Source organism: Lycorma delicatula, chromosome 4, assembly GCF_047948215.1.
Source record: "Lycorma delicatula isolate Av1 chromosome 4, ASM4794821v1, whole genome shotgun sequence".
In the NCBI taxonomy this organism is placed as follows: domain Eukaryota; kingdom Metazoa; phylum Arthropoda; class Insecta; order Hemiptera; family Fulgoridae; genus Lycorma; species Lycorma delicatula.
The window spans coordinates 51,050,383-51,064,625 of NC_134458.1; the positions used below are offsets into that span (position 1 = coordinate 51,050,383).

The 14,243-nt window shown below is 30.3% G+C and overlaps 1 protein-coding gene across 2 annotated transcripts in view; it reads right to left on the bottom strand.

Annotated features, from left to right (window-relative positions):
- LOC142323387 (uncharacterized) overlaps nt 1–13,573 on the bottom strand; it is a 208,246-nt gene extending 194,673 nt beyond the window's left edge. For both annotated transcript variants that reach the window (XM_075362947.1, XM_075362948.1), the window contains exon 1: nt 13,317–13,573. The gene's annotated coding sequence lies outside the window, so the exon portion shown is untranslated. The remainder of the gene's footprint in view (nt 1–13,316) is intronic.
- Between the last annotated feature and the right edge of the window lie 670 nt (nt 13,574–14,243).

A 14,243-nucleotide genomic window follows, 5' to 3' on the forward strand; every position in this document is an offset into this window, starting at 1 on the left:
CTGAAATCCGAGCGAAATCTTCGCTAGCCGTAACTTTACAAACAAGCGTTTTCGGACATGTTTGTAGGTGAACTTTTTCCTTTATTTCAAGATCTAGAATCGGTTCCCAAATTATTTCCCTTTCCTCCTAAATCACCCTGTATTTACGATAAATAAAATAGAACTGATAGTTACCGTTTATTTAATGTTCCATTTCGGACAAACCTCAAATCATGTGACTTTTTATTAATACAAAAGTGCACGTTAAAACAATCGCACGCGCGCGAATAGAAATTTGATATCGCATATCACTAAATATTTAAAATTAAATAAGTAAAACGAATGAAAAATGCAACAACGGGAAAATAACTTCTCCCCCTGTTACACAAGTCGTGGGTTGAATTCCCGCCTAGTTATGGTAAATGTATAACAAAACAATCAAAACGTAATTATAGCTGAACCGACTTAAAAGTGAAAAATAAAATTAATTATTACTCTATTTCCGTAGCTGAGCGGTAGCGTCTCGGCCTTTCGTTCAGAGTACCGAGTTCTAATCCCGGCCAGATACAACAATAACAATTTCCGAAAAAACTTATAAGATGATCATTAGAGAGAATTTATCTTAAAAAATAAAAAAAAACGTAAAAAGTGATCCATTTTGTTAATAAATAAATAATTCAAAATGCATAAAAAAATAGTTTCTTAATACACGTTTTAATTTTAGTTCATTTTTACTTCCTTGTACGAAGTAAGAAAGTATTGTGATCGCGAAAAATTTCGATATTCAGATTTCAACTGAAATATCCATTTTTACCATCCGTGAATCCAATTTGACTACTTTCGGCGTGACGTCTGTACGTACGTATGTATGTACTTAAGTATTTGGCATAAGTCAAAAAAGATTAGCCGTAGGACGTTAAAATTTTGTGTTTAGGACTGTTATAACATCTCGTTGTGCACCTCCCCTTTTGATTGCAATCCACTGTACCAAAAGTGTCCAAAAAAGACCAAAATCTAGTTTCTAACTGCAGTAATAAGCCCACATTGAAAGGATTTCAACGATATATCGTAAATGGTATTTATTTTCATTTGTTGCAGTTATAGCCAAATAAAATTTTAATTAATGAAATATTTGAAAGGGGAAAGCATATCCGTTCAAATCCCCTTTTTCATCTACATTTAAAAATTTTTTTTTAATTTAAATATATTGATTTATTAATAATTATTAACCTTTCATTATAAAAAAAAATACGATGAATAATAATTCAATAACAAACAAAAAAAAAGAAAACATATCTACAATTACTAATCAGATAAAATTTTACGTATTTACATTTAAAAAAAAGTGTAAGTGTAATTTAATAGGCGTACAAAAAATCATGTGTTGTCAACATCAGATTCTACGTAGTTAAAAATTAATAATATTTTTACATCAATCATAAATTAATTTTTTTTTTTTTTTAATCATTTAATGGTATTAAATTGTAAATTTATTACAATTTTTATACTCATTCATTAAAACAAGATTAATTTTATCTTGTGGTTTATGTTCAGCCCAAATAAAAAAATTGGTTATTAATGTTTAAAGAGCATTATTATTTAAAATTTCCTTTTAATTTCATGGAACAAGGATTATTTTTTTTGCACTGTGAGTATGAGTGCGTGTTTGTGTGTATGTAATATATATATATATGAAATAAGAGAAATACATTTATCTGACAAATATTCGCTCCAGTGAATTTTATACGTGTTTATTCTCTCAAAGAATCGGACTTATAAAACATATAACAGTATGAACGCATCAGGAACGAATGGTAACATAACACACGCGCACACACACACACACACACACACACACACACACACATATATATATATATATATAACCAAACAAACTGTTTGGTTTACTTGTGTTTCCCGTCACGATCTTCAGTAGTTTTTAATGGGCGTTCATTATGAATGACTTACATCATGTTTTTATATGTGTGTGTGTATGTGTATATATATTATATATATATATAACAAGTATTATTGAAATCTGATACCGACTGACTGAAATGTGCTGGGGCTCCATCGTGGTGAAACCACATATTTCCTCTTAATTGGAGAGTTTAAAAAAAAAATATGATAATTTTCTCCATTTAAACGATTTGTTAGAATGAAAGAAATTTAAATCCAAAGTATATGCACATTAGAATATTTTACACGTGATTAAAAATCTGTTAAGAGAATTTGTAAACAAATTATTTTGAATACTGTGTACTTACAAGTATATAATTTGTGTAAACTTCTTTTTTAAATTACTGTATAAAAACTCATATTGGATAGCCCACAGAGCTGATAACTCACCACAAATCAGTTGTTTACTAGCTGATTCTCAAAGTCAAAGGTTATGAGATTCAAAGCCTAGTAAAAGTTAGCTACTTTTATATGAAATTGAGTACTAGACAGTATATGCCAGAATACTTTACGGTTGAAATTCAATTAACCACAGGTCTCGGGAATTGTCAGCCTAAGTCACCTCATTTACATATCATACGTATCATTGGGTCATGGAGGGTTGCTTATTATTTACTCGTTGAACATATATTAATGTACACTTTAAGAGAAAAGAGTAAATTATACATTAGAATATATTTAAGAATTACATTATAATAGGAAATGTACGTTACATAGACTATATTTATACTTAAAGTGTAAGTTAAGAAAATATTAAAAGCTTAGTACAAGATTTTTTTAAAATGAACAGTTACACTAAAATATTTTACAAGATTTACAAATATAACTAAAATGAAATGTGGATGACAGTATAGAAAAAGTTATTTTATGTACTAATATTTATTTGTAAGAAACATTTCATCTAGTATTACTAATTGTAATCAACATGTGGATAAATAAAGGTTATTTATATATAAAACACACACACACACACACACACAAATATATATATATATAAAAACTAGGTAATTTGCTGCATTGAACTTTTGTCAAAACCCAATTGATTTTGTACTTACCTTACATACAAGTTTGGTTTTAATTATTAGTTTTCATCACAAATTAATAGTAATACTACTCTTAAACATATTCCTGAATACCTGAATAATATTTCACATTATAATAAATATAATAATACCAATTTATAATGTTTCAAACGAAAGCAAGATTTAATAAAACGTACAGTAATGTTTTGACAGACCAACAAGCGTTTAGGAAGGTTAAATTCTTCAAACCGGCGTTCGTTAATTTCCGCGTACATTCGTTCAAGCCCGAAGCTGTCTACATACATCTGTTTTTACATCATGTGTTTAACTCTGGGTCGGTTACTCGAGATATATTTACCGACTGACTACCTTTTTATAAAATAACATTATAAAACGGATTTTTTTAAGATTTATGCATTACTATCACAGATAAAATTTCTTTCTTTTTTATTTTTATTTATTTAAATTACTTATTTTTTTATTTCATGAATTAATTTACTACGACGATTTATAGAGAAGCTTATGTATAGGAATATGGAAATGGAATTTAGTAGCGTATAAAAAATGCCATGCCTGACGGGAATTCGAACCCGGGATCTCCGGATAAAAAACCGAGATGCTACCACTCCACCACGGAAATCGACGGGTAAATATATATTTTTAAATTATATAAATAATTAAAATATTATTATTATTACTTCGTTTAATTTTATGTATTTGTTTGAAACATTATGACGCGTAAATTTTATTTACTTTTTTAGGGTTACTATTAGATAACATAGAACCCCATTATTTGAGTAATTTCATCTGTGTCTGGGGTAATGTTTATAAAAAATAATTAAAGCCTCGAGCCAACAGTTTAACCTAACCTAATTCACTTGTAACCCATCCAATGTAAATCTTTTTATTACTTATTACTGATTAAATAATTAGTTTTATTTACTTTTTTAATATTAATACAATTTTTGAAACGATAATTTGCAGTGGTTTTATTCTTTGTTTGTATTATTCAAATAAAAGAGTAAATTAAACAATCTTTTTAACTAAAAATCCTTTCGTGTAAAGATTAAACTTACTTAAACTAACTTAGAGAGGAACGTACTTCAGTATGATGTAAATGCACTTCAAGGTACCTTAAATAAAATTTCACGTAAACCCACACAATACATACACAAAAGATTTTATTAACCCTCCCCTTTGAGATTAATGAGTGCGATGTAACACTCGAAAACCGTCTTTATTCCGTTGGTTCACAAACGATAACTTAACTACCTATCATTGTATTTACTAAATTAGTGTCTACTCAAATATTCCTTATTTACAGATGTTTGTTACGTAAGTAAACTAGAAAATCCAAAAATAATACGATTTTAAATTATAATTTTCAATTAATATTAAATAATCAGATGTTTCACGAACATCTATTACATATACACGTATGTAATACCTATTAAATTAAATTTACACATTTTAAAAAGTATGTAGAATTTTATTTCGCTAATATTTTTTTCATTTTTTTTTATTATCATTGAATTATTATGTATTGTAATTTTTTTTAGAATCACTGGTTAATAATTATTAAATCAGTATATTTAAATTTTAAAAAAATAGTTGAAAAAAAAATAATAAAAGGAGATGAAGTCCGATTCAAACCGAGGTGTCTTCCCTTTAAAGATCAAAATATTTTATATTTTTACGTCACGCCGAAACTAGTCAAAATGGATTCAGGGATGGTCAAAATGTATATTTCCATTTAAATCTGGAAACCGAAACGTATCGCAATCACAATTAAAATAAGAAAAAATAATTTAATATTAGACAACGTATAATGTAAAAAAAAAAAAATGATTGTGAATGAAACAGTCTGTGAACTAAATTTTAGACTGAATAATTTTTCATTAAATTGAAAAATGAAATCCGGCAACATTGTACTTGTCGGGAAGTCATGGTATATTACGCAATACAATTAGCCTAACCTAATCTACACGTAACACGTCATCCGATTTACATATTTTTATCGACATGTCATTGTATTTACTAAATTAGTGTCTACTCAAATATTCCATTTTTTAAATATTTATTAGATTAAAGGAGATTAATTATTATTTTTATAAAATGTAGTCGATATAAAATAATCAACTAATCTTAAATCAATTTAATTATACCGAATGTGTATATAAGAAATAGGATTACTAACATTGTCTTGTATAGCAATATTGACCGTTACGGTTGTATTTGAATAGAACCATCACGTGATATAGTACTGCCCTACGGTAGCCAATCACAGCAAAGGAAGCCACCTGGGTTTTTTCCTTCCCTTCACATCTCACACAATCACCGAATTAGTCACCGATTGAGAAATCTTTTACTTGATGCGTACAGACACTAAAAAAAAAAAATTAAACGAAAAAATAATTATTTCTAAAATTACTCTTTGCAAAGTAGTCCTATATCAGCGTTTGACCGATACATTATTATTATTTATCATATTTATAATTGTCTATTGAACAATTTTTTTATTTATTAAAACATTTCTTACTATAAAAAAATATTTTATTACGTTTATCCATCATTAAACATATCGTTTTAAACGTAATTCTAAATGGAGTGCATTTATACACATTATTTCTTTTAAATTACTTTTTTCTTATGATAATTAAAAATCATACAATGGCTGTCATCGATACCGCCTCTAGAATAAAACCTCTCAACAAGACGAACATTTTCTCGAATTTTTAAGTGATAAAAATTCTTCATCAAGACCATATTTATCAAAGATTTTGTCGTGTAATATGAGATGTAAAATTTTGCAATTATCATATCATAATCGTTTGCCGACCTACATTTAAAATTGTTCAATATTTAAGCGTTTTGACCGTCCATGTCTCTGTGACATAACAGCACTGAAAACCAAGAAGTTCGCATTCGACGGTAACGGTTCGAGATAATGACCGCATAAGTGTTTTCATCCTTAGGAAAATCGCTCGAGATTGTTCGGTTCAAATTTTAATTTCTGCCAAAGATTCCCGGTTTATTAACACAAATGTTGTTGCAGTTAAGATATACAAATTTAGCAAATTTTTCCACGAGTATACATCTTTATCATTCTATCGCCCCGAATATCACTTCGCTTACTGACCGTTTAATTAAGTTTGAATAAAAGTTTTCTTTTTCCTGTTTAGCCTCCGGTAACTATCGTTTAGATAATTCTTCAGAGGATGATATGTATGAGTGTAAATGAAGTGTAGTCATGTACATTCTCAGTTCGACCGTTCCTGATATGTGTGGTTAATTGAAACCCAACCACCAAAGAACACCGGTATCCACGATCTAGTATTCAAATCCGTGTAAAAATAGCTGGCTTTACTAGGACTTGAACGCTGGAACTCTCGACTTCCAAATCAGCTGATTTGGGAAGACGCGTTCACCACTAGACCAACCCGGTGGGTCAATTAAGTTTGAAATTTGTTACACGTAACGATATTATAATTAGTACCAAGGAATCTTTACCGGAGTTACCGTTAATTATACCATCAGCAAAGATTATAAAAGATTGTAAAGAAGAAAAAGAAAAGATTATATTATACGTAGTCGATTATAATCGTTAAATATTTTTCCTTCAGCGACCTCAATCAGCCCCTTAATAAATATCTCATTAGAATAGTTTTAATGTTAACTTCATTCTATTATGATAGATTTTTCGTTTGCTGCTACTTTACGTCGTATCAATTAAATAACAACCCTTGTGAAAATGAAAACGAGCTTGCTATTTATTCGATTTAAAACGGCTATAAGTTAAATAAATAAAAGATAACGGTTAAAAGAGATATTTAAACTGAATTTTTGGATTGTTCTACGTACAGCTATGGAAAATAAAAATTATTAGTTTCGATTTACATTACAATATATTTAGTAAAAGATTAAGATTTTTTGTTTGTTTGTGTATTAAAAAGCTTTCATCCTGAGAGAAAAAATTTCAACAAATTTATTTTTCTTATTTAAGGACAGATGGAAATACGTTTAATATTACAACTTGTTTTTATGTGTTTATATATCTATTTATCGGATATATTCTCGTAACTTGATCCGAAAAATGAAGTATTATTTTTAATGAAATACTAATATTAAGAAAAAAAGGCTTTATAGTTTAACATGGAAACAAAATTTTTCATCGACGTACTGAAACTAAACTATTTTTTTAATTTTTTTTTCAGTTTATATATTCAGAAGCCGATTTTTTCTAAATGATTTATCGGTATTCTATTTTTTAAATCGTACATAAGTAGATATTTTATAAGTATTTTTATAAAAGAATAATTTGTTTCTAAAGTTATAAACGTTAGCTGCAGAAAAAGAAGTGGCATCTGGACTTCGCCCTGGAAAAGCCTTGTGTAATCTTTGCCGTAGATCAGTACCCTATGCCGGTGCGACGACTAGTAATCTATCTCGTCATATTAAAGTTAAACGGCCGGGAATTGATATTTCAAGACAAAAAAATCCTTGTACTTCTGATTATCGTATTTCAGAAACGCATTACGATTTAAATCTTACGTCTATTACGATTTATTTTTTAAGAAAATATTCATAAATAATGAATATAATATCCTTATACTTTTTTTTTAAATATAAAAACTTAATAATACGGCTCAAATTTTTTGCGTGTCTGGATTTTTGAAAATCTTTGTGTTTTATGACCAGCGGCGGCTCGCGTATAGGCACTGTGGACTCCAGCACCACCTGTTTTCGCTTAATATTATCGATAACATTTAATATAACGAGTCCTTTTTTCTTTAATTCTTTCTTTATACTTGTACAATATATAATAATCCTTAAGCTTAATGTCAGTAGCCAAACCCCCGTTTTATGAAAAAGATACGAAAATCTTTGTACGGAATTGTGCGCTTCACAGTTCCAGCGGCGTTGTGTTTAGCTGTTGTGCGCATGAGCACATAGGAAACTGCCAGGAAGAGAAAGCACTGTCGCTCCCGCAGAGCCCACCCTGGCGTGCCGGCGGAAGATAGTTTTTTTTACGCCACGTGTTTACGGAAACTTCCTTTTTCGTTCGCTTCTCTAATTCGATCATCTGCGGAAGGAATACGAAAGTGTTTATTTGTCTTTTCAGTAGCGATCAGAAGACTGCTGAAGGACTCTTTGATCGCCAAATCAGAAGGGCTAAAGAGAAGGTAATTAGTAAAAACTAATAACGTATTTGTTTCTGCGTACATAGAAATTGAAATTAACCGCCGTTGGAGTATAGTGTTTTTAAGCGGACATTTTATCGCCTAATATTACTAAAAAAATATTATCTGCTGACATTTTATTATTTATTCGATTAAACCGAATAGGCCTTTTAAGCGTAATATGCTTAGAAACGGTGGGCCGTATTCTTGAATCTAATAAAGTGTAGAATTAGATTATTATCCTGCTTTGTGCTATCGATTCATTCTTGTTTTCGGTTCTTTTATTTTACAGAAAACTTTAACCGCGGCCTTGAAAAGGCTAAGAAAATCAACCTCGTTAAATTTAGCTACGAACCGCTACCGTTCGTGTCTGTTTCTAACCAAACGACATGATTTCAGCGATGAAGAATTCCAGAAACCGGGTATCTCTCGATCGGATGGACCGATTTGGATGAAATCGGCACGATGATTTTTTGTACGTGACGGCGATTAATTTGTCACGATAGGTGTAGCAGGCAAGGAGATATGGACCTTAAGGGTCCTGTATCTCAAAATTTTATTCAAAGGGCAGAAATGTTTCCCAGCGAACATATTTTCCGGTATTATTCAATCCCCTATAAAGGGATAAAAATATCCTTTTTTCGGTTTCTCGCGCGGTTGGCGAATGGACCTGTTGGTCTGCCTAAATTATATTTGAACTTTATTTCGACGAAATAGACTTTTGCGTTATCAGTCGAGAAATGTTAATCGCTGAAATTACTTAATTTTTCATATTTACTTATAATTCTAACGTTACATATTTGTTTAACTGTTTACACCGTATCTAAACAGTACATACAATGAATATTATTAAGCGACGTCAGGAACTGGGTAGAGCGAAAGCACGGGAACACAGGCTACGAATTTACCCGGCTCCTGTCTGGACATAGATGTTTTCGGGAGTCGTCGCTCCTCGATCGCCCCCTGGGGACGCCTTCCGGTCATACGGATTCGGATAGTAGAGTGCCTGTGTGATCATGCAGGGACTGTACATATCATATGGCTTAGATCCGGGCCCGGCAGGATAGGGGGGCAGGATTTTTAGCGGGGAAGAACCCCGCACTGCCATCAGTGCTGGCCTGACGGCGGCTGGCAGAGATTTTTCCTCCCCCTACGGAAAGAGAGAAAAAATGAATATTATTAAAAATACTGGTATCAACATTTTATTTTTATTAAATTTCAACTCTACCCGTATTCTATTTTCCCATTTTTGACAGCTGTTTTTAAACGCTGTACAGAGAAGTGAATACAGTATAAAAAATTAATGAAACTTATAGTAAAATCCAATATAAGTTACGTAAATTAGCAAGCGATTTAATAAATAAACCTCGAAAATGAGAAAACTATTTCACAAGAACACAATATTTTTTTTACATTTGTTAAATATAAAAAGCATACAATGCTGCATAATAAATATGTACAACTTTATCCCGGTTTCAAAATCGCCACAATAAACACTTAAATTACTTATATACGCTATTACTATCTCGTATCAGACATATATATATATATATAGGTTATCCACGTTAAAAATGTACATTTATAACTACTGTGGAATTTTTAATCCCCATAATAATACTAGAAAGGCAACAACATTTTTAAGAAATTATATGCATAATAACTTTTAAAATACGAGTAATACATAATTTCTTATTTTTTACCGTATTTTACGATAATTTATTCAGTTAACGTTGTTTCTTAAAATTTTTGGAACTCTGCTTCAGATCGTGCTTAAAACATAATTAACGTTTCCTTAATTATTCCGTTATATTAAATAAACGGATGTAGAAAGTTTAAACATTTTAAAAGATTTATTACGTTTTTTAACGGGATTTAAAAAACATTCAGTAGAATAAATCCATAATACATCCATAGATCGATTAACTCATTCCAATCAGGAAAAGGAAAGGTGTATATCGTTTTGATAATAACCGTAAATTAAAAGAAGTAGTCCATCTTTGAGTTAATGGAGTTTTTATTTCTGTAATCTACAGGTACGTAAAACTGATAGGCGACGGTCGTAAACGTATCAAACAAATATCACACCTTTATAAAACAATGCAAGCAAAACCGACATCAAAATCCGTTCAGCACGCAACACCCGGTCGGTTTACCGAAAACGATTTGGATGGATTTCAATTAAACAACAGATTTTTCTTTGAAATTACGAACGATAACGTATTCCTTATAAAATTATAATCATTTCCGTCTTCATTTTCTCAATTTATCCACCATCATGTCATATTACTAACGTTTTCATCGGTTTATTATCGTCTGCGAGTAAAGAGTAATTTTATTTGCAATTATTTCTAAATTCGGAAAAAAAAATTAGGTTTGAATTACGGACAAAATTAATATGATAGCTGCCGTAATTGCAATGAAGTTAAAGTTAAAATAGAAAGTAATTGTAATGTTTACAAGCCGTAATTTTAACGATAAATATTGTTCGAGCTGGTTGTAAGTAATAGTTTAGATGAAAAATTAGATATTATTTGTAAATTACCCGTCAAGATTGCGATTATTATTTTAAGATAGGTAAATCGGATTCATATTTTAAGTTTTTTTGTTATTTTTGCGTAATAAAATAAATTTTATATCCATTGAAATGTTATTTTTTGAAAAATGCTTAGTAAATTTTTGGAAGGCGTAATTTGTTTTTATCTATTTCAAGAAAAATTGCCCGTAATAACGAATAAATTTGAGCGGTGCAAAAAAGTAGATTTCTTTGCTTGCGAATTCCGAGTTTTTATAAAATGTTTATAGCGCCTTAGAAATTAAAGAAATCTGCATATCAAACGGAAATATTTATAAAACAATCGAACTTTATGTTTCAACCTTGCTCGGTTCTTTTAATCTTGGAGGTGGCAGTACATCGTATCTCGTTAAATTTATTATTTTTATTTATGTTTTTTTAGTAAATTAACCGGAGGCAGGGGCAATTTTTTTTTTTTTTTACCTTCCTTCACCCCTTTTGAAAAATCGAAGTCTGTTGTTATTTATTCGCGTGAAAATTACACACATCAGAGAACCAATAGATTTACCGCTGAAAGAAAAATCTGAAAAATTATAAATACGGATTCTATTATTTATTATTAAAAAATGTTACGCGCTTTTTAAGTGTGTTAACATTTTCCGTTGAAAATACATTTTTTTTAAAATAATAATAAACGTTCTTCTGGTAGCGAGTGATCTTTATTTAAATATTCTACATTACATTATACAATTAACGATTACTAAAATTACAAGCGATAACAAAATTCTAATAGATATTTCACTAGTAATATTTTTTTTTTCTTTTTAACAGGTGACAAATTAATTTTATCTAATTCTAATGTTTTTAAACTTATATAAAATTCTGTGCGTCGAGACTAATCAAAACTTAGTTCATTATATAATTTTGGATGCCCGCGACTTTTATCGCATACTGTGGGTTATTTATTTATATAATTTTACCGTTATTAGGATCGATAAGATATATTCCTTAAAGTGTTTTAGTTATTTTTTACTTATAATTTACAACTTTTATTTTTACGTAAAAGGAAGTATTGTAATCGCGAATAATTTCGGTTTTCAGATTTCAACGGAAATATCTATTTTCACTTGTTTTTGCGTGACGTCTGTACATATGTATGTGCGTACGTAATTACCTCGCGTAGCTCAAAAACGATTGGCCGTAGAATGTTGGAATTTTGGTTTTAAAACTGTTGTAAAACATCTAGTTGTGCACCTCCCCTTTTGATTACAATCGGATGAACCAAAACCGTCCAAAAAAAGCCAAAATTTAAAAAAAATTAGATTTTGAACTTTTTCTTAACTGAAGTAATAAGCTCTGATCGAGAGGTTTTCTACGATATATCGTAAGCGGTACTTGTTTTCATCGGTTCCAGAGTTATAGCCCCCAATAAAATTTTAATTAATGAAAGAAAGCGACCCCACGCACTCGTGGGTAAGATTACCCTTTGCGGGCCCAGTTAAGGGTTACATTAAAAAGTTGATTATATATTTAATAATCTTTACATCACACGAATTTATTTTATTTGTTTTTCCGATTAACATTAGCAGTTAAATTACGGGTTCGTTTATTAACTTTATGTAGTTTTTAACTCTTAAGTAATTAACCGTTTAAAACAATATCTTTTTCACGTGTAAAGAAGGATATATTTTAGGTAAGAGGGCCGTATTAGAACCACGTGTTTTCGCGTCCCTCAGTTTTCTGTTTTTATTAAATATTTATTAATTAAATATTTACTCGATTAGTATTAGGACATTAGTATTAGGAGTATATTTCTGTGAACATTTTCAAGTGATTTGATCAATTTTAGGACGATTCTGTGATTTATTGTAGAATTTTACGGTTTTTAATTTTAATATTAATTTTTAATAGCCATTTAAATGTTTATAATAAATGACGTATAGCTACTTCGATGACGCCATCTTTCTCGTTAAGTGTGTGTGTGTGTGTGCTGCCAGGCCAGCTGCGCTTCCCTACTCTGTTGCTATTGGTGCAGAGGGGACACGTGATGCGCCATGCTGCTCTGCGCATCTCAGTCACTGCTATGTAGTTAGTGCAAGAATTATATAAAAATAAAAAACCTAGACTTTAACGTAATATCTGTTAGAATTACTACTATTCCAGGAATACGCTTGCATATGCTAAATACTAACTCCTCCTTCACCCAAAAATACCCGGGAGCTGCTGATTACAATACAATACATAAATACGAGCCTTATAAAAATTTAATTCGCTAACGTCTAAAAATCTGGATTCCTGCAACTCTTTCTTGCGTAAAGTAGTGGGTTATTTCTATATAAAATTTTACTATTATTGGGGTCGATGAGATACGTTCCTATTCCTTAAAGTCTTTTCGTTATCGTTTCCTGATGGTCTGATCGGGTAGCGGTTACGTAAGATAAAAGAAAAACATAATAAATCGCATAAACGCTATTTAAAGTTTGTTAAATTTATAATTATATACCAGAATCGCAAGAAGAGTTTACGCGTCAACTATAATAAAGGAAAACAATACGGTAAATAACATTTACGCTACAAGAACAGAAGACTAAACAGAAAATATTACAGTCTGCATCGAATACACAATACATTCGCAAATACAAAAATAATAAAATCTAATTTTACCTTTTTTTTATTATATTCCGGCAATCCAGAAACAGCCGCGAACCGTAAGTAAGAATTAAATAAAATATTTATATAACGTAAATCTTGTAAAGAGCTTAGCGCGATGATTTATCGATAACAAAAGATTTACACTCCACAACCGATGTTTATGTACTCGCCTCACGAACAGAAATGTTCGATAGATTGGTAACATCGTCTTCCCCACCAATTATTACTATTAATAATAGTCTTGCGTGTGTAATTCGTTGGTAAGTTCACATTTGTTGACAAATTCTAGCCGGTATTACGAAATCGACAAAACTGCTGGCGACGTTGCTGTCTGCGACCTTGACCACATACCTAATAATTTTTATTTTTTCCTTTTGCGGCACACTTGACAAAAAATACTGCATCTCTGTTATATCTGTTTAATTAAATTTTCATTAACATCTAAAGAAACATATTTACAATTCTTATTTGTATCGCTAGATTAAATAATAAAATCTTCACAATTTATTTCTCGATCGATATTATTTCAAATGAGCATAAATATTTCCATTACTTTTTGTTAGCACTAGACTAGATAGGGAATCTTGGAGAGCTGCATCAAACCCGTCAAATGACTGAAGACAAAAAAAACTTGTTTTTCCTTATTCTAATTTTTGTTGATACTATTCCAGTCGCATAAAATATCAGTTACATATTATTCATACAGTCGATTATCCTACTCTCTTAGCCCTCCTTTTTCTAAATAAGATACATCCCATATATCGTTTATTTTTTGAATTTTTAGAACTCAAAATCGTATTTTGAAATTTTAAAAACTAACTGAGATTATTAATTTTCCCTACTCCATACCCTGATGTTAGAATATTCCTGATCTGTGCTTTTCCCCTTATCGACCTAGTATCTATTAACTCTCTCTCCTGATCGAGCGATTTTTCATCC